Source organism: Mytilus trossulus, chromosome 14 (assembly GCF_036588685.1).
Source record: "Mytilus trossulus isolate FHL-02 chromosome 14, PNRI_Mtr1.1.1.hap1, whole genome shotgun sequence".
Lineage (NCBI taxonomy): Eukaryota > Metazoa > Mollusca > Bivalvia > Mytilida > Mytilidae > Mytilus > Mytilus trossulus.
Window position 1 is genome coordinate 48,347,766 of NC_086386.1, and position 21,273 is coordinate 48,369,038.

The 21,273-nt window shown below is 32.0% G+C and overlaps 1 long non-coding RNA gene across 1 annotated transcript; it reads right to left on the reverse strand.

Annotated features, from left to right (window-relative positions):
* Positions 1–4,478: 4,478 nt before the first annotated feature.
* On the reverse strand, positions 4,479–7,019 carry LOC134696283 (uncharacterized). The gene is made up of 3 exons (XR_010102924.1): positions 6,968–7,019; positions 5,884–6,521; positions 4,479–4,672 (listed from the first exon to the last, which is right to left on the reverse strand). It is a non-coding gene; the product is annotated as an uncharacterized LOC134696283 (long non-coding RNA).
* Positions 7,020–21,273: the final 14,254 nt, after the last annotated feature.

Sequence of the window (21,273 nt, forward strand, 5' to 3'; positions counted from 1 at the left end):
ATTGTTTCTACCAATCGTCGTACAAAATCATATTTTTTGCCGGGATATAAATCAATTAAAGCACCTTTTCACGCGTTTTGACGTATCGTATAACACACTGGATATTACACGACAAGAACAACTTTCTAATATGTATAATCAGTAATATCATGTACATTTATGAATATACACATGAGTTCTTTAACAGACAATATGAAGTTAATGTAATCAACTTCTCGAAACGCACAAAACAAAACAAAAACTATTTGAAATTTAAATTATTATTTGAACTTGAATAAATTTAGAAATTTACTGTATTAAGTCACAACAACATTAACGTCACCTTTAATTTTGCATCGGATTTGCATTTCGATAATAAACTTAAGACTTCTGATGATATATAAATGATATGATTCCATGTAAAATGAATATGGCATCTACAGTTGACCGGCCTGGTCGAAATCCGAACTGATTGTCAAAAAGCTTTTCTATGTCATCGGCGTAATTGGTCAATCTGTTAAACAAAACAAATGTAAATTTTTTTGACATCACACTTAACTAGAATTATAGGACGGTAATTATTTGGGTCGGATAAGTCGCCACTTTTTGAAACTGTTATACGGATGTTTTCTGACCAAAAATCAGGAAAAATTCCGCTATTGAACACTGACTGATAGGTGATTAAATCAGTAAAAGTAATTATAACGGCAATCATATTATCACACACATCTTCAAATAGAATGTGTTTTTGCAAATTAAAACCTTAAATCCGCCCGATCAGTAGAAATCACAATAATAGTAGTTTTTCTAGATCTGCATAGTGTTAGGTCAACATGAAAGATTATATAGTTCATGCTTATCACAGTAGGGCAAATGCTTTGAAGTAATAACAAATAAATACCATTCTTTAAAATTCTTTATTTCAATAACTGACATTATGATTATATGATGGCATACACACATATATGAAACTGAGTCCTTTAAGGTGAAGGAAGATTTAAAAACTTGAAAACTTAAACTTGAAGTAGTAGTGATATCGTCACCGGTAGATAACTAAATAAGCAATTACATCAAGAAACAAAATTTTAAAAAATCCAAATGTATGTCACTATTTATAGATTTAATGTCACAATGAGGCTTTGTTATTTGATTAAATGCAATAGAGGACTGTGTTAATTACATCTTTGTACTATCTAAACTTTGCCAAAACATTTAATGAATCATATCATATCATACTTGTTTATCATGTGTTTTTGTTTTTAGGATGGTTTCAATGTTTGGTAAGCTTTAAAGGTAAGAGGATTTTTTTTTATACTCATCTGACCCTAGATTTTAACATTGAAGCATATATACTGGCATATGTATCTAGATTTCATTGTCATTCCTTACCCAACACTAGATTTTACTGTTAAAAAGCACTTAAAACAAAACAAAATAATGAAGTGTTATTATTTTTTACTATACTTTAGATTAACTGATTGTAATTCTAAAGACAATTTACTCTACAAGATATGAAAACATAAACATTTAGTATGTCTCACAATGATTGCCATATGATAAAGAGATTGTTTTTTTATGAAATATGCTAAGAACAATTCCATTTAGTACAACCATCTTGTTTTGCTTTGTATTGTAGCTGCCAAAAGAATAACCCTTCAGCACTTCTATATTGTCTATTTTGACTTTTTACATATGTTTATGATCATTTGACATGTGATATATTGAACCATCTTGGCAGAACACATACAAACTATCATCTTCTAGCGAAGTTATAGAGGTTGAACCTGATAATAATGTCTTGTTATATAATATCTTATCAATATAATTGTACCAGTTTAGCGTCTTGTTGAGGTTCCCTGAGAAGAAGTTTGTGAAGAATATTTTGTCACCAGAAGCATGTAGTCTGTTCAGTCTGCAGCCTGTATTTATTGTCTCTACGGTCTCTCCTGTCTCATGATCAACAATCAACAGTTGACCTATACCACCTACTACAAACTTGTAGTTTACCATTGTAATGCCGTAATAAGACACCATTCCAGTTACTGAAATAGATTTAAGTTTATGTTTCGTGTATATATCAAACATCTCTATTCTATCCATTGAGTCTTCTTCTGTAAAAGAGGGACGAAAGATACCAAAGGGACAGTCAAACTCATAAATCTAAAACAAACTGACAACGCCATGGCTAAAAATGAAAAGACAAACAGAAAGACAATAGTACACATTACACAACATAGAAAACTAAAGAATAAACAACACGAACCCCACCAAAAACTAGGGGTGATCTCAGGTGCTCCGGAAGGGTAAGCAGATCCTGCTCCACATGCGGCACCTGTCGTGTTGCTTATGTGATTACAAATCCGGTAAATAGTCTAATTCGGTAGGTCACATTCATGAAAGGGAAGGGGATTGTAGTTACAACGTAAGGAACATATCCGATATCATTTGTGAAACGGTTATTCCATAACGGTCAACCAACTCGTGATGGCGTCCGTAAAATTTACGAAGGGATGATTTCAACTTCACCATTTGGAACTCTTGATTTAAAAGCTTCCTTGTGAGCAGTAACCCTCTATCAAGAAAATCATGATAGGAAATGCAAGCACGGGAATATCGAGAGATATATACCCCGTATGCAGGTGCTGCTGGAATGTTGCTACTTAGAAATGAAAAGTTCACAATTGGAAAGCTGAAATCATCCCTTTTGTCGTAAAGTTTTGTCTTCAACCGACCATCATTGTCAATTTCTAGATGTAAGTCAAGATATGAAGCTGACTTAACTGTATCTGTAGTATCCTTTATCTCCAATTCGATGGGATAGATGCGTTCCACAAAGTCACCAAATTTTGAATTGTTTAGTGAAAGAACGTCATCTATATAGCGGAAAGTAGAGTTAAAGGATATTGCTAACTTCTTATCTTTCTTCCTAAGAAGTTCCTGCATGAAGTCAGCCTCATAATAATAAAGAAATAAGTCAGCAAGTAGAGGAGCACAGTTTTTTCCCATTGGGATGCCGACAGCCTGTTGAAAAACACGTCCTCCGAACGTAACAAATATGTTGTCAATCAAGAAATCAAGCATCTTGATAATATCGGTTTCAGAGAATTTTTTTTTTGAATCAGAGTGATTCTTTACAAAGTAGGATTTATCCCTCCCTAAGACAAGATACTTGTATCTACGTTGGCCATTCTTTTTTATGAAGCAAAGTAATACCAACTCTTTTAATTTGTCTTTAAGTTTGGAATGTGGAATACTTGTGTAAAGAGTAGAGAAGTCAAATGTTTTAATACTGTTACAAGATGAAAGAGAGTTAGATTGTATGTACTCTAAAAGATCTTTGGAATTTTTAAGTATCCACATCTGATTCACGCCACCTCTAGAATAGGCAGTTTCACAATAACTTTGAAGCCCGTCTTTAATTGCTGATAAAATGGATGTTAATGATTTAGAAAGAGGTTTTGTGGAGCACTTGGAAGACCCAGCAATATACCGCTGTTTGTAAGGACACTTATGTAGTTTAGGTATCCAATACAGTGATGGAAGATCCAGTTCTTCATCTTTGGTTGAAATACCAAAGGAACAAAGAACAGACCTATGATTATCCAGGATTTCCTCTTTGGTAAGTGTCGTAAGGGTATATGTTGAGTTTCCAAGTGAATTGTCTATACCTAATTCGTTTATCAAGCAATTAATGTAATGACTTTTACATACAAAAACGATGTTATTTGGGGCTTTGTCTGCGGGGACAACAACATATTTATCATGATGCTAAACTTACAGCGATGAACGATGATTTGCCTGCCACATTCACATGTTAAACCTTTCTGTAGGAGTTCCTATAATATGAATATACTGTTATTTTGTGTAATTATATGATAACTGAAGTTAAGAAAAAATGGGGAGATAACTCCTTGATTAATTGTTCACTGCAATATTTTTAAAGGCCAAATTTCACTAAATTTCAGCGAGACAACTTGTTTATCAAAACGGTAACCTCCAATATGAGCTCTTCTTATTTTCATATACAATATCTTTCAATAACACAGAAATAAATTCATTTACATGTAGTTCAAACATTTTCTATTCGAAGCCATGATTTTTTTGAACTTGTATTTATTTGATTTGACATATGACTGATATGGATTTATAAAATGTGAGAAGGGATTTAATGTACTTATTTATGACACAAAATATTCACATTTTCGAAACCCATAGAAGAACGGTATGTTTATTACTGTTATTCATATCCAAGTCACATTTAGAACACCAGTATGGAGAAAATGCTCACACCTAAAGCAATTTGGGCTTTAGGATTATGTCTGGATGCATTGATAAATGAAGATAATGATTGCATTTAAAGCAGCATTTGCAAGTAATTTAGAAACATAAGAGACTTAAGAAGGCAAAGAAGGCAAATGATTTTTTCAAAAACAATTGCAAGCCATTTTGGTGGTCAATTTATATATAGATTCACCTTAAGAAGATAATTTGTTTGCTGTACTGATGTTTATATTCCTTGGATGGAATTTTACATTCCTTGAATTCTTGTATCCATTCCTTGAACTGCTGTGTCCGTTCTATGAACTGTTGTATCCATTTCCTGAAAAGCTGTCTTGACAGAACTGTTTAGTTCACCTATGGAAGAACTGACAACTTGGATGGAAGAATGCACAGTTTGCATTGCCGACATTATCTAAATAAAGAAAAAGATATGTAAGATTTACATTATTTTTCTTAAGATTATGATATTATACAATTACTGGCTTTTGATGAGGTAAATGTGTGGTTTTATTGACTTTTGAAAAACTGATATCAGTTTTTCAAAAGTCAATAAAACCACATATTTACCGAAACAAAAGACAGTAAATGTTTTATTCCATATTCCGAAAGAAATGAATGTAATAGAAAATATTTACCAAAAGCAATTGTAAATCAAGTTTTTTCATCAAAATTGTACACGAAAAAGCACGCGACGTTTTGCGCGGTGAATATCCTTTTTCCGCAGGTGAAGATGCTTATTTATTCAAAATCCAATTCATATAGAAAAACCTCCTAAAAATTTATAAATATGGAATAACTCTGTATATCTAATTTAATTGAAGACTCATAATTTTCGAAAGATATAGCTTCCGAGTTATCCCCTGAAATAAGTCACTAGAATATCAGCATCAATTGGTGGTGAATGGATAATTGCGAACTATGATTACAACAATATTTCTGTACTCAATGGCTGTATACCTTATAACAAAATTGTTTTTATTTTTATTATTTTATTTGGTGGTATTTTGTCCAAGGTTATTGTTGTATTTCTGATATTGTGGGTGTGGTTCATATATGTTTTTCATTTCTTGTTTTTTTTTATATAGATTAGACCGTTGGTTTTCCGGTTTGAATGGTTTTAAACGTCTAGTAATTTTGGGGCCCTTTCTAGCTTGCTGTTCGGTGTGAGCCAAGGCTCCGTTTTGGAGACCGTACTTTGACCTATAATGGTTTACTTTTACAAGTTGTGACTTGGATGGAGAGTTGTCTCATTGGCATTCATACCACATCTTCTTATATTTATGGATAAATGATTTTTCTGCAAATAAATTCCAATAGACACAAAAATGCGTTTTGGGTAAAACATTGAAATTGGAAAAAGGTCTCTAAATCACTGAATTTCTAAGAGCAATTTCAGATTTTGTGAATAATGTAAGATTTTATGCATTCCAATAAATTCCAATTGACACAAAAATGCGTTTTAGGTAAAACATTGAAATTGGAAAAAGGTCTCTTAATCACTGAATTTCTAAGAGCAGTTTCAAATTTTGTGAATAATGTAAGATTTTATGCATTCCATGCTTAAAAAACATGAATGAAACTAAAATAAAAATAAAATGATTTAAATCTGCATTGAAGTTATACCTCTTCTAACTGTTGGTGAAGATCTAAAAGGCATGTAAAGTATTTTTTAACACAATGACTTATCTAGTGGTCGGTGTTCTATCCTAACTAGATCATCCTGTTTAGTTGGATCAGGCCTTAGGTTATAAGTAACTAGGTCTTGCCATAATGTATTGTATTCAGTTTGGGTAATACAGCCTGTTGTATTATGACTCAAGTAATCATTCTTGTATTGTCGTAATAGTTGAACAGCTTCCTCTTCAGGTTGTGATAGATTACAACAGTTTAATAAAACAAGACTGGAAAGGGTGATATATAGTTCATTTAGTTGAACAGGATGAGCTGTGAATTTACAGTGACAGTTGTGGATTCCTGGTCCGGGATTTTCTGAATACATTTTTTTCCATTGGCAGTAAAACAAAGGCAGTGCAGCATGGTTACGACATTTCGATTTGTCTTTACAGCACCATGAGTTTCTGTGTCGTAGGTGAAATAGAGTGTGAATAACTGGTTGACTGTTGATAAATGCAGGAAAGGATCCAAAACCACCAGTTTTATACTCATTTTCAATCTTTTTTCGAAACAAGGGAGTAACCACTTCTAAAATGACAGATCCAACCACAAGGTATCTACGTTGATCTTCTCTGTCCATCCTTCAACTAATTGAACAAAAAAGTGTAAACAATGCTTTATTTTTAATTTTTCAAATTGTGACTCGGGTGGAGAGTTGTCTCATTGGGACTCATACCACATCTTCTTATATATATATTAGTATTTTAAATTTAATTTCTGTTGCATATCTTCAAATATTCCTCACGAAAAGTGATAATTATTGGGTTTTATTTTTATTACCGACGGTAACCTTAACAAATCTAACGTGGGCAGACCTCATATGTATAAAAAGTAAATAATTCAACATAACCTATGATAAACAGGTTATCTTTGTGTAGCAACAACGAAAAGGAAGTAGGTCAAATAGATATAAAATGTCTGATTTGAGCTAGTGAATTATACAATCTCAAGTTCAAATTTTAAAACCAATTTAATTTAAGATTTAATGTTTTGAAAATACTTAATAGTTATTTTCATATACCACTTGTCTTACCTCATTTCTTATTAATTTTCCGTCATCTTGTTAAAACAGCCTTGGGCTTAAAATCAAGAAAATTTGATTTACTATTTATAGTACCATACAAAAAATCACATGAACTTGGGCTTAAACTTTAGGAAATTCCGTGTACTATTTATAGTACCATATAAAAGATCTTATGATATAAGTTTTATAAGTTAACAATAAACAAGAAAAATCTTAAATTGAAATCGAAAAATTGTGAATGATAGAATTGATTTTTTTTAATACCAAATCAATCAATTAGATATTGGATAAAACATCCTATCAGAAAACGTCACTGATAAAATTAATATTTATCTAAAATGAGTGTTTTGTAAAAAGTGTGGTACACAACTTTTTTGCATTTTCTTTTTGTAATGCATGACTCATTTGAATAGATACATTGTATTATGAATAAGTTCTTAGCATATAAACTTATAGAATGAGTTTGAGTTTGTTCTAGTGGAGTGCACTTTCCTGAGGTTAGGTTATTAAGACGTAGACAAATTTTAAAGAAATAAGTTTAAGAGAAATAAAACCCTGCTACCTAGTGTTAAGATATTACTCTAGTTGGAAATATCTGCACCTGAATCTATATCAATTTATGATCGGTTTGTGAATTCACAACTTCATCAGTGACAACTTTATGCTTGTCCCATATAGATGTAAACCCATCCAAGGTAAGATTCGACATAACGGACATATGTTCCAGCCTTAATGGTATATATTTCTTATTTTGTAACTGAGAGAATTGTTATCCTATATCGTATCAACACTTTAGAATAGATTGAAATGTATTTGAAGCCATAAAAAAAGTATTGAGCTTAACACTGTCGACTCTGAAATACTTTTGTTTTGTGTGACTTTATCTAAGATTATATATCTGAGCTCGACATTAGCAATTTTTTTTTGCCCTTCGAAATTATAAGGCATCATCATGACTAAGCATGAGGGAGAGTTATATATTTGATAAAAAGTACAATACCACTACAAATTGCCAAAAAAATGGTTGACTTGTAATGGATTTTAATTACAAACAACAATTCAAATTTGAAAACAATGTTATAATTTAGAGTCAGCATAAAAGTCTTTACTGATGAGTTTTCTTGTATTGCCGTTGAAAAAAAATAAAAATATCTTTATATAAGCTTAAAGTTCCAAAATAAAATTATAGAAAACTGCTACAATTTAGGGCCAATTCAAGTATGCTTTGTAAAATATTGGAAATTGACATTTAAATTGGTTCTTTTTTAGATAAGACATAGCAGAAACAGCTACGTCACAACTTGTTCATGAACATGAGATGGAAGTGGTCACACCTACAAGTTATACAATACCTGTTGAGGACGAGAGAAGAATTGGGTAGGTAAAACATCTAAAAACAACACCGATTTGTTTTGTATCGTATCTATCAATAGCCACGATATTAATCAATTTACATCTAGTTCAAAAATACTTGAAACCCCCTGCGACACTTTGCCGACAGTACTTGCCAAATCAAACCCTGTTCTAACCAGAAAAACATTTAAAAACATACCCTGTTCTGAACAGAAATATTGAAAAAACTCCCTGTTCTAGACACGGACAGAGCATGTATAACCTGATCTAGACCGTATAAAAAATGCTGTACTAGACCCGGGTTCTAGACTGTGTTTTATAAAGTTAAAATTAGCCCAGACAAATTCTTTATTTAAAAAAAGACACTGTTCTCACCAGCAGGGTATGAAAAAGGGACCCTGTTCTTACCAGCAGGGCATGAACAAGCGACCCTGATATGCGACACACTCGTTTCACTTTATATATAGGAAGTAGCCCCCATCCCCCTGGGTTGAAACCATGATTCTTTAGAAGTTGAGCCAAACCATTCTGAATAATTGGCCATTTCAGAATCTTAAGAACCATGATTGATTTCGCTGTTTGTACCTCAAATGAAATAACGTCAAATTATTGGTTGAATTTTTATTATTATGATATTTTTAACTTATTATGACATTTTGGTGTACACTTTTGAAAATATTGTCCAGGATGCATTTCACTTTACGTTGAATTGTTAATGGTTCTTGATTTTAGGTACTTTAGATTATGTTATTATTATGATAAAAAGGAACATGTACTCTTTGGAATAATTTGCATGAAGCATTTTTTCTTTTACCGACTCACCCACTGTTATATAATTCATCAATAGAATGACCGTGATCATAATTGTAATTGACATAGAACATTTTATTAAATTTCAAGAACGATTCCAGCAGAAACGCTAAACATTTAAAGTAAGTCTTTTTCTCGTGTTTTGTTACGCAAAAACCAATATAAGTAAATTCTATCTTCAGTCAACTCTATTGCTACACACGAGAAAGTCCCAATGAGTAACAACGTTCACATTAAAAATAAATGTATGCATGATATTTTCTAATTTGATAAACAGCAAGCTGAAGATATTTGTATATTATCAACCAACAAATACTATAATTAATATCGGGGAATGATATGAAACCAAAAAAACAATAAAAAAAAAGATATTTAGAAATAGCAAAATAGTAAGCAATATATGTCTACACAACAATTAAAATTGAAAAAAAGAAGTGAACGGTTATCATTTGCAGGAGATTTGTTAGTCAATTTAGTGTATGTATAAATGGAAATTAAAAGAAAAATTATTAACAATTCAGACAGAACTATTCCAATCAGTAAAATTATAAAAATGCCAAACTCCAAGAAAACTCGAAACGGAAAGACATTTATCAAATTGCTTAACCAAAGGCTCGATCACATCAAACACATGGAAAACAACTGTTCTTAACATTTATTTCAATATGTACTATAAAGTGGATTAATCCTGATTTAATAGCTAGCTAAACACAGTTTTTGTATGACAGTTGCACAGAATATCGTCATATTGACAAATTGTTCGAGAAAAACAAAAACAGACATTATAGGTAAAATTGTCAAATATTTGAGTACAGCAGTCTATTTATATTTCTTGTTGATTTTCTTGTTTTCCACAATAACCATACATGTCAAATCAAAATTAAAAGAGGTCGACAAAATGATGAACACATATTGTTCTCATTTAAGGGCCGACAAAATCATGGTTACAGACTTAAACCGAGGTAAACACATCAAATATAAGAGGAACATAAAGAAACAACAGAGACACTGAAATACATTAAACACTATGTCAATATGCATAGGAACGGACTATTTGATAAAAACTGCCATATTTCTAACTTGGTACAGGAAATTGTAAGAGTCAATAGTTGGTTGAACTTTGTATTATGGCTACCCAAAGGTCCTGCTTAACTGGAAAGATGACTTGGACGGATAGTTGTTTCATTAGCACTTATACCACATCTTCCTTTATCTTTATACGGTTAGAAAATACCTATAAAATTACAACACCACGTGGTAGGAACAAACAAAACAAATCAAAACAAACAAAAGCCAGACATCTCAGGACACAGAAATACATAGATAAATAATAGAATAGAACATTACAACATGTAAACTGCAGAATAACAACTTTTATCGGACCACATATGAGTTATCACGTTGTGATTGGTTAAACGCCGTCACGTGGTGACCCCCTATGAGACCGTATAGGGTAAGTAAGTTTCATATGGAGTTCATGACGCGTTAATGGCGACGTCATCTATTAACGTTGTTGTGTTACATTGTCTATTTTTCAACAAAACGCCGCAGAAAAAGGCCAGCGTCCGATAAATTCGTTATACGGTTAACAACTGACCCCCTACGGATCCATAGAGGGTGAATGAAATTCATAGGGGACTCGGCCTCCGGCCTCACCCCCTATTGATTTTACTAACCCTCTATGGGTCCGTACGGGGTCAGTAGCAAACCATATAACAACTTATATCTCGAATGTTTCAATGACAACACAGTACACCCCAAACTACGCGTCACATGAATGTATCAACACCTCAAAAAGTGACACTTTTTTGTGAAAAATATATAAAGGTTATCATGAAATTCATACAATTATATGGATCGAGATAATCTCAAACATTTGAAGAACTCATGTGATGGGCTGGCTATTTGTGTACGAGTAGTGACAACCAACACATACATGTAGAGATAGTCGATATGAAGACTTCATTTTATGGTGGATAGGTATAAAGCTCATGGTTATCTCTTACACATTACCAAGTTGATAACCATAAGACTAACTTGAAATTAACTACAGCAAAACATAGACGTATGTGCAAGTTTGAAGTGGAAATTAAATTATTTTTTGAAATAAAACTATGAAAAAATAGTCTATACAAAATAGCCTAGGATGTCCACTATACAAATACAAACAGAAAATTATAAATATCTCAAAATTATAAATTAAGGTAATCAGGAAGGGCTAACTAATAGGATGCAATATTGGAAAATTTCGTAAATCCATACGGGCCTCGGTAGTCAAGTGGTCTATATAATACTACTGCTGTAATCACAAGCCAGTCAACACTGAGGTTGTGAGTTCAAACCGCGCTTGTGCCGGGGCACTCCACTCAAATATTAATTGACTAGAATTGTCAGTTTGACTAACAAAGAACAGTGGTTGTCTCTGGGCACTCAGGCTTCATCTGTAAATAAAAACATTCCGTCATGAAATAGTCCATAAGTAGTGCTTAAAAGTGGCGTTAAAACTAAAAAAAAACTCAATCGTAAATCCGTAAAATCCGAAACCATATTTTCTCTTGAATTGAATTTTAAATGTACGCATTTTAATCTTTTTTGCGCCTGTTCCAAGTCAGGAGCCTCTGGCCTTTGTTAGTCTTGTATTATTTTTTTTTGTATTTTGTATTATAGTTTCTTGTGTACAATTAGTATGGCGTTCATTATCACTGAACTATTAATATTTGTTTAGGGACAGCTGAATGGCACCTCCGGGTGCGGGAATTTCTCGTTACATTGAAGACCTGTTGGTGATTTTCTGCTGTTGTTTTTTCTATGCTATGGCCGGGTTGTTGTCTCTTTGATACATTCCCCATTTCCATTCTCAATTTTATTTCGAAAGAAATCGCATGATTTCCTTAAAACCTTGTTTTAATTGCTACGATCACACTTTATTTATTTTATTTACTTTTTATTAACAAAATAATCTTAAAAACATGCATCAGTATGGATTTAAAACATGAGTTTTGCTTCTACGTAACGCATGGACTTCTTGTATCAAACATTTGAACATGTAAGGATTGAAATTCGGGATAACTAAACAGTTGAATAACAGTTATCATCGATAGGAAAACGTAATATAATAAGAATACCGAACTGCAAGTGAAATACAAAAAGGAAAGACATCTATCAAAACACAAGCACATGTAACGAAGGGAAAACAACTGTCATATTCCAGACTTGGTACAGACAGTTCCTCATGTAGCAAATGATGTACAATAGCTGGTTTTATAACTATGAAATCCTCTGAATTTAATAAAATCGCATTGAGTTCCATTTTTTTTAAGAGTATAGCGTAACAAAACACATAGAATGACTCTAATTGTTTTTATTTTTATTTTTATTTGATTCAGGCAAACACTAATGGCCACTTAAGCTGGTGAATGATCTTCCAATCATTGCAACTAATCCGATAACAACGCAGACATATGAAGAGAAACGTCATAAAAGTGTACGCTTCGTTCAGGACTTTTCAAGTTAACGATTTAAAACTAAATGATACTAAGAAGTCCATGCGTTACAAATGATACAAGAAGTCTATGCGTTACGTAGAAGCAAAACTCATGTTTCAAATCCATACTGGTGCATGTTTTTAAGATTATATTTAAGATTATGAAATTTTTAATTTGAATATACACATTTTATTTGCTTTCATATGGCTTCTTGTGTTTTAAGAAGAAAACAAGGTCATGAATAAAAATTAACAAAATGTCCAGGCTACGACTTAGTATCATTTGTTTTTTTTATATCGTTCACTTGAAAAGTCAAGAACGAAGCGTACACTTTTATAACTTTTTTCTTATATGTCTAAGTTGTTATCGGAATAGTTGCAATGCCTGGAAGATTATTCACCAGCTTAAGTGGCCATTAGTGTTTGCTTGATTCAAATAAAACAATTCGAGTATTTCTATGTGTTTTATTGCTCAATTCAGGGACTAAACGTGTCTTTTTAATAGAACCAGTGAATTGTCATTTCGACGAAATGCATTGACAGTATGTTCATTAACTTAAATAATTCAGATCTTAAATTAGCATATCTTATAACCATATCATTATGGAAGATATACATTAACTCATACCGACAACAATCAATTTTACAAAATGTACAATCCTGGTATCTATGATGAGTTTATTTACATCAAAACAAAATGATTTTAACATCATGCTGACTACTTGTTTAAGATAAAATTTTGTGGAAGTCGTTAAATTCAACTGTAATTTTGATCACAAAGTACTATGAATATACATTACAAAATCCGTTGGTTGTATCTGCTTTCTTTTTTTAAAACATTTTCCGGTAAGTACTTTAATTAAGACTTCGCATTATTTGTTACACATAATTATTAAGAAGAAGTTTAAAGTCTTCAGAGTATGCAACAATTGTAATTAGATCTTGTGTGTTATTCCTGATTCTTTATTTCGTAGATCTTATATTTTTACAATCTTTTTTTATTTTTATTTTGAAAATTGTTTCGTTTATATAATTTAGTAAAATTCCAAAATGCTTTGCAACAATTATGACAAGTCTCAAACAATAACTGTTTAACAATTGTATACGTCTTTTTATTAAATTTTTCTTTTTTTTTCTATCCTTTGTTTTTATTTTTCCTTTACAAACAAATGGGTTTATTTTGTATGTTAAGTTTAAGACTGTCTATTTATATGTTTACAAAATACTTTAAATTTAACAGGATAGAAGAATTGACGATAAAATTTTGGAAAAATGTTTTGTTGATAACTCAAGTTTTATGATTCATCACTGACAAGAAGAATATTGAAAAAGTTCCAATGTTTTATGAATATCGATAATTTGAACAAAAACTTACTAAGTATCCAAAAATGCTCTCCATAGAACTTCAAAGAAAAAGTCACAACTATAATTTTCTAAATAAGATAGATGAACTATCCCGCTGCCAATGTTTGCACCTGTTCAATAGATTACTGTTTTTCGACACATTCAGTAAAATTATTGGTCCTCTGCTTTCTATCAAATTCGGGATAAGATAATAAAAAAAAAAAACAACCACTGTCGACTTTTCCGTCAATTAGTAAAACCGTTGAAATATTGTGTAGCAGTTCATTAAGATGTTTTTTGAAGTTCTCTTCCAAGTAGACATATTACTATTTACTCGAAACAACAAATCTGTAATTACCATCGGTAAAAATGTTTTGACTAGTTAGCCGTTTTTATTTTTCTTGAATCTTTTTATCATTATCATCATATAAATTACCTTTGATAGCGTGTTTTAATGACGTGACAACAAGATGGATCATACCTTGTCAAGAGTTTACTTATTATTTAAAGTAAACATGTTAATTACCCCGACCATACGCGTATAGTCGGACTATATAATAGATATAGGAAGATGTGGTGTGAGTGCCAATGAGACAACTTTCCACCCAAATAACAATTTAAAAAGTTAACCATTATAGGTTAAAGTACGGCCTTCAACACGGAGCCTTAGCTCACACAGAACAACAAGCTATAAAGGGCCCCAAAATTACTAGTGTAAAACCATTCAAATGGGAAAACCAACGGTCTAATCTATATAAACAAAACGAGAAACGAGAAACACGTATATAGTACATAAACAAACGACAACTACTGTACATCAGATTCCTGACTTAGGACAGGTGCAAATATTTGCAGCGGGATTAAACGTTTTAATGGATCCAAACCTTCTCCCTTTGGATCCATTATATAAGTATTTTACAGCACTCGTTCTATTTGAGCAGTCAAAATGCGTTGACTGTATATTTCTATGTAATATACAGTCACTGACCCGATATAACCTTTCCTCATGAATATTTAAATAGAACGTGCCGAAACTATATTTTATTATGCATACGACCTCTTCATTCTCTTTTTGTTTCCATTGCATACAACGAAGCGTGGAAGGACTCAAACTTATTTCTAGTACAATTTTTGGTAAAACATATTTCACTTGTAAATATTTTTTGTTTGAAACCTATAAATCATTATGTTTCATGTTTATTGGGGATATTTTAGTCCATACTTAAACGAATTCGTTCACTAGCGATCATGGGTTTCGACAGGTAATGTACATTTCATTGTGTTGTATATTTATCCACCTAATACGAGGCCTTTTTATAGGGAGATTTTCCCAAATATTCAAATCAAATAGATAATATTAACACATTAAACAACATTTTTTTCTCAATTGCAGTATAAAGACAATAATTGTACATTGCAATTGACGACATATCAACGATATAAGGATTCAGCACGAAACGGGGAAATGATATAAAATACGCGTATGGTCCAAATACTCATATGGTCCGGAACATATACAAAAAAACCTGTTATAAATAATACAGCAGAAAAAAAATATTTGTAAATTTTGTTTTTATTTTGGTCTGACTGAATTTTGTTTAGGTACACTGTGGCGTTTAGTTTTAATAACATTACTAATAAAACAAATGTTTGTCGAAGAAGTATTATTTGTAGCTGACGGAGCAATCATATTCATATAATCATTGATTATCAAAGAAGATAACTTATATAATTTTGTAACGTAATGTGAATATGAGACCACGACATTTGGGAATTATAATATAAAATATAAGAATATAGCCATTGTATTTGACTGGGTACATGATGCCTGTGAGACAGCATTTGACCGAAAAATATGAGAAACTGGAATCAGTACTCCAAATCATTTTGTCAGACATGAATAGTTTTAATGATATGAATATAATTAAAAAGTTATACAATGAAACATGCTGACCTTGCACTGATTTTCACGATAACACCTGATTAACAGACTTTAGCCAACCCGATTAACATACCCACCGCCGATATAGCCGCATACTCAATATAGATTAACCGACCTATCTCTCGGTTAGCCGAGTGTCGGCCGTGACTTAGCTAAAAGAACTAATTTGGATATGCAAACATGACATTTGGGGGAAAATAGTTCACTGTATCGAAATAAAATTAATATAGAATGGCAGATTATTCGAACAATAGTGTAAGAAAGACTTAATTTCATATCTGAATAACCTGTTCCGATTTATTGGTATTTTAAAAAGATATCTTCATGACCTAGTCACCCATTGTTATATAATTTATCAATATAATGACCGTCATCATAATTTTAATTGGTTTCGCTGATATTGAAAATTATATTCAATTTCAAGAACGGTTCCAGCAGAAACGCATAACATTTAAAGTTTGTCTATTTGTCGTGTTTGTTACGTAAAAACCAATATAAGTAGATTATATTTTCAGTCAACTCTATTGCTACACACGAGGAAGTCCCAATGAGTCACATCGTTCACATTAAAATTAAATGTATGCATGATCTTTTCTAATTTGACAAACAGCAAGCAGAATATATTTTTATATTATCAACCAACAAATACTATAATTAATATCGGGGAATGATATGTGAACCAAAAGTAAGAATAAAAAATATGAGGAATGGCAAAAAAAAGTGAACGGTTATTATTTGCTGGTGCTTTGTTAGGCAATTTAGTGTATTTATAAATGGAAATGGCTTACATATTAAGTAAAACACAAACTATTAAACATTTCAGACAGAACCATTTCAATAAGTATAATTATAAAAATGCCGAACTCCAAGAAAAACTCGAAACGGAAAGACATTTATCAAATTGCTAAACCGAAGGCTCGATCACTTCAAACAAATGGAAAACAACTGTTATAGTTTTTTTTACATTTATTTCAATATGTAGAAAAAAAGTGGATTAATCCTGATTTTATAGCTAGCTAAACACATTTTTTGTATGACAGTTGCATAGAATATCGTCATATTGTCAAATTGTTCGAAAAAAACAAACACAGACATTACAGGTAAAATTGTAAAATATTTGAGTACACCAGTCTATTTATATTTCTTGGTGATTTTCTTGTTTCCCACAAGACCCATACATGTCAAATCAAAATTAAAAGAGGTCGACAAAATGATGAACACATATTGTTCTCATTTATAGGTCGACAAAATCATGGTGTCTCACTTAAACCGAGGTAAACACATCAAATATAATAGAAAAATAAAGAAACAACAGAGACACTGAAATACATTAAACACTGTGTAAACATGCATAGGAACGATGTATTTGATAAAAACTGCCATATATAATTTGGTACAGGAAATTTTAAAAGTCAATGGTTAGTTGAACCTTGTATTAATGCTACCCAAAGGTCCTGCTTAACTTGAAAGATGACTTAGACGGATAGTTGTTTCATTGGCACTTATACCACATCTTCTTATACCTTTATTCGGTGAGAAGATTCCGCTAAAATTACAACACCGCGTGGTAGGAATACAGTACAAACAAAAGCAAGACATCTCAGCACAGAGAAATTTATAGATAAATAATATGATAGAATATTACAACATGTAAATAATTATCAAAAGTACCAGGATTATAATTTTATACGCCAGACGCGCGTTTCGTCTACATAAGACTCATGTAAACTGCAGAATAACAACTTATAATGTCTCGAATGAATTAATGACAACATAGGACATTCCAAACTACGCGTCACATTAATGTATCAACACCTCAAAAAGTGACACTTTTTTGTGAAAAATATAAAGGTTATCATGAAATTCATACAATTATATGGCTCGAGATAATCTCAAATATTTGTGGAACTCATGTGATAATAAAATTGTGAATGGAAATGGGGAATGTGTCAAAGAGACAACAACCCGACCAATTAAAAAAAACAACAGCAGAAGGTCACCAACAGGTCTTCAATGTAGCGAGACATTCCCGCACCCGGAGGCGTCCTTCAGCTGGCCCCTAAACAAATATATACTAGGTCAGTGATAATGAACGCCATACTAATTTCCAAATTGTACACAAGAAACTTAAATTAAAATAATACAAGACTAACAAAGGCCAGAGGCTCCTGACTTGGGACAGGCGCAAAAATGCGGCGGGGTTAAACATGTTTGTGAGATCTCAACCCTCCCCCTATACCTCTAGCCAATGTAGAAAAGTAAACGCATAACAATACGCACATTAAAATTCAGTTCAAGAGAAGTCTGAGTCTGATGTCAGAAGATGTAACCAAAGAAAATAAACAAAATGACAATAATACATAAATAACAATAGACTACTAGCAGTTAACTGACATGCCAGCTCCAGACTTCAATTAAACTGACTGAAAGATTATGATTTCATCATATGAACATCAGGCACAATCCTTCCCGTTAGGGGTTTAGTATCATACCATCATAACATATATGAGAAGAACGTTACCCGTGTCATGCCAACAACTGTTTTTAAAAAAAAATGTGTTTAGTTCCGACGCAAAGATCTTATCAGTGACTCAATATTAACGCCAAAATATGCAATCTTTAATGACTTAACAACAGTATCGTAATTATATCCCTTCTTAATAAGTCTATTCAAAGGTTTTTTAAGTTTAAGAGGTGAATACTGACACCTTTGTGCTTTATAAAGAACATTTCCATAAAAGATTGGATGTGAAATACCTGAACGTATAGTATGGGCTGGCGGCTACTTATGTACGAGTTGTGACAACCAATACATACATGTAAGAAGTTCCTGAAAGGATAGTCGATATAAAGGCTTCATTTTATTGTGGATAGGTATAAAGCTCATGGTTATCTCTAACACATGACCAAGTTGATAACCATAAGACTAACTTTAAATTAGCTACAGCAAATACATAGACGTATGTGTAAGTTTGAAGTGGAAATGAAATTATTTTTTTAAATAAAATCTATGAAAACATTGTCTATACAAAACAGCCTAGGATATCAGTATACAAATACAAACAGAAAACTATAAATATCTCAAAATTATAAATTCAGGTAATCGGATGCAATATTGGAAAATTTCGTAAATCCATAGGGGCCTCGGTGGTCAAGTGGTCTATATAGTACTACTGCTGTAATCACTAGCCAGTCAACACTGAGGTTGTGAGTTCAAACCAAGCTCTTGTCGGGACACTCCTCCACTCCAATATTAATTGACTAGAATTGTCAGTTTGCCTATCAAAGAACAGTGGTTGTCTGTGGGCACTCCGGCTTCATCTGTCAATTAAAACTTTCCGCAATGAAATAGTCCATAAGTAGTGTTTAAAAGTGGCGTTCAAACTCCAAAAAATTCAATCGTAAATCCGAAACCATATTTTCGAAAGTCATCTCATTTCCTTAAACCTTGTTCTAATGACTACGATCAGACTTTATTTATTTTATTTACTTTTTATTAACAATATAATCTTAAAAACATGCACCAGTATGGATTTGAAACATGATATTTTTGCTTCTACGTAATGTATGGACTTCTTGTAACAAACATTTGAACATTTAAGGATTGAAATTCGGGATAACTAAACAGTTGAATAACAGTTATCATCGATAGGAAAACGTAATATAATAAGAATACCGAACTGCAAGTAAAATTCAAAACGGAAAGACCTCTATCAAAAAAACAAGCACATGTAACGAAGGGAAAACAACTGTCATATTCCAGACTTGGCACAGGCAGTTCCTTATGTAGCAAATGATGTACAATAGCTGGTTTTATAACTATGAAATCCTGTGAATTAAATAAAGTCGCATTGAATTCCATTTTTTTTAAGAGTATAACGTAACAAAACATGAAATTTTTAATTTGAATATACACATTTTATTTGCTTTCATATGGCTTCTTGTGTTTTAAGAAGAAAACAAGGTCATGAATAGAAATTAACAAAATGTCCATGCTACGAGTTAGTAGCATTTGGTTTTTATATCGTTAACTTGAAAAGTCCTGAACGAAGCGTACACTTTTATAACGTTTTTCTTCATATGTCTGCGTTGTTATGCAATGCTTGGAAGATCATTCACCAGCTTAAGTGGCCATTAGTGTTTGATTGTATCAAATACAAATAAAAATAAAAACAATTAGAGTCATTCTATGTGTTTTAATTGTTCAATTCAGGGACTAAACGTGTCATTTTAATGGAACCAGTGAATTGTAATTTCGACTTACGAAATGCATTGATGATTATGTTCATTAACATAAATAATTCAGATCTTAAATTATCGTACTTTATAACCATATCATTATGGAAGATATACATTAACTAATACCGACAACAATCAATTTTACAAAACGTACAATCCTGGTATCTATGATGAGTTTATTTACATCAAAACAGAATGATTTTAACATCATGCTGACTACTTGTTTAAGATAAAATTTTGTTGAAGTCGTTGAATTCAACTGTTATTTTGATGACAACGTACTATGGATATATATTACAAAATCCATTTGTTGTATCTGCTTTCTTTTTTTAAAACATTTTCTGGTAAGTACTTTAATTCAGACTTTACGTTTCGTTAATACAATATTTTTTTCTAACAAAAACCAATGAAAAACCATGGCCGGTAATCATGGTAATGGTTTATCCCTTTTCTTGTTTTTTTTTTCGGGCAATGCGCGAACATATTTATGTAATTTTCGACACATTCAGTCAAATTATTTGTTCTCTGCTTTCTATCAAATTCGGGAGAAAAAAAAACTGTCGACTTTTTCGTCAATCAGTTAAACTGTTGAAATCTTGAGTAGCAGTTCATTAAGATATTTTTTGAAGTTTTCTTCCAAGTAGACATATAGCTATTTACTCGAAATAACAAATCGGTAATGATCTGCGGTATAAATGGTTTTAATCTTTTTATCATTGTCATCATATAAAATGACCTTTGATAGCGTGTTTTAATGGCGTGACAACAAGCAGGATCATACCTTGTGAAGAGTTAACTTAGTATTTTAAGTAAACGTGTTAATAACCCCGACCATACGCGTACGGTTGAACCATACGCGTACGGTTGAACCATACGCGTACGGTTGAACCATACGCGTATAGTCGGACCACATAAATATTTTTCTGCACTCGTTTAATTTGAGCAGTCAAAATGCGTTGACTATATTCTATGTAATATACAGCCACTGACCCGATATAACTTTTCCTCATGAATATTTAAATAGAAGTTGCCGAAAATATTTTTGATTATGCATACGACCTCTTCAACCTGTTTTTGTTTCCATTGCATACATGAAGCGTGGAAGGACTCAAACTTATTTCTATTACATTTTTTGGTAAAACA